Below are 1,717 nucleotides of genomic sequence, written 5' to 3' on the forward strand. Positions count from 1 at the left end.
ATCGGGGGGGTTAAATTTCACGGCCACTGATCATTAATGCAGGGGTGTGGGGGTAATAGTACTCACACCAATGTCACAGGTGATTATTGCGTCCACTGACACCGATGTTGGGGGTTATTACAGCACTCACTGACATCAATGTTGAGGTTCTTCTGTTGAGGGTTATTATTGCACCCACTGACAACAATGTTGGGTTTCCTATGTTGGGGGTTATCATTGCATCCATTGACACTAATGTTGGGGTTATTAATCCATCCACTGTGGAGTTATTATTGCATCTACAGTGTGACATAAAAATTGCAACAACCATCATTTTATTCTCCAAGGCTTCTTGCTTTTAATCGTATAGGCAAAAATGCAGATTTTAACATGTAGGCAAAAACTGAAAAAAAATGCTGTAGAGGGGAACTGCTTGAACTACATGGAGGGTAATGCTGTATTAGTTGTATTAGATACATAAATATAAATCTTCAGAAGTGAATCCTTCATGACTATAAACATATATAATAAATAATAAAACTTACACATAGACAGAGATTAGTATTAGTGCAATTACTTAATAAGAAACCACAAGACACATTTTAGAGTGCTGACTAACAAACTGAGATCGGATTGGTTTATGTGGCTCATTACATGATGATTATTTTTTTGTTCTGTTTCTTTTAAATAACGGAATGTCCGGATGTATTTGTCACTTAGACAATTGCTGACTTGCTTCCCTCCCTATTATGTTTCTTTTAATGACCATCAACCAGTGGGCTGCTTGGAGTTTCCAGTCTCTGTTATAAGAAATCGATTGCTATCATTAGCCCAGAAACTTTCTGTAAAGAAAAAAACTAAAGAATGAAACATTGTCACAAAATTCCCCTGGCTGTCATTTGCATAGCCAGATAGCTGGAGTGTGGGAGTGAGAGAGCTGAATATTTCCCCCTTACCTGCTTGTACAGCCTAGTTCTCTCGCCCCAAGAAGCAGCGCCTGACGTAATGGAAGTGAGCAAGCCGATGGGCTTAAAGAACAGTTATAGAGTTTGGATAGAGGAAGTGCGTTCAACACGTAACACTTCCTCTTTATCACTAAGTAAGATATCTATGGAAGGACACAAACCAATGCTGTCATGCTGCAATGTGTTTATTTAAAGGTATAGACCGGCCATAACTGTAACCGAAGCATCGAAATGTAACCAGGGAAAATAATCCATGCTCAAGACTTAAAGCTGGACTCCAGGCACTAAAACCTCTTCAGAAAGGTTACTGCTTCTACCCAAGAAGTAATAGTCCTTTTCTGCTGCATATTGGCAGTAAGCAGGCTTTTCTTCGGCTGTGGCTGCTCTTAAACCTGGTATGCATCAACCCGATTTACACTAAAAGTTCAGTTGGGTTTTAGCCCAATATGTTCCTACCATGTAAGGGCTCATTGGTTGCATTTGCCCACCACCCCATGTCTCTGCTTTTAAAAAGGAGAAAAATAAAACACAATTCTCATCCTAAAATCTCTTTAATTCATGCCTTCTATAAAGACGTCTCCGCACACTGTTATTTTAGTAAAAATGCACAAGGGACCAAAGGTGTTCTTCTGGGACTTACTTGTGTGGAAATTGTTCACATAAGTTTTGTACTGCTGTAAGCTCACTCACTGGAGAAAGTTTTCAGAGGCAGCTCTTTTCATCCCAGTTTATTTGAGCTAAGCAGCCTCCATTCCTTTTCTTGGTTTTAAACA

The 1,717-nt window shown here is 39.4% G+C and overlaps 1 long non-coding RNA gene across 1 annotated transcript; it reads right to left on the minus strand.

Moving 5' to 3' along the window:
• Positions 1-312: 312 nt before the first annotated feature.
• Positions 313-1,030, minus strand: LOC141130090 (uncharacterized). Its single transcript, XR_012241985.1, has 2 exons — positions 936-1,030; positions 313-821 (listed from the first exon to the last, which is right to left on the minus strand). It is a non-coding gene; the product is annotated as an uncharacterized lncRNA (long non-coding RNA).
• Between the last annotated feature and the right edge of the window lie 687 nt (positions 1,031-1,717).

This window comes from Aquarana catesbeiana, linkage group LG02, assembly GCF_042186555.1.
Source record: "Aquarana catesbeiana isolate 2022-GZ linkage group LG02, ASM4218655v1, whole genome shotgun sequence".
NCBI lineage: Eukaryota > Metazoa > Chordata > Amphibia > Anura > Ranidae > Aquarana > Aquarana catesbeiana.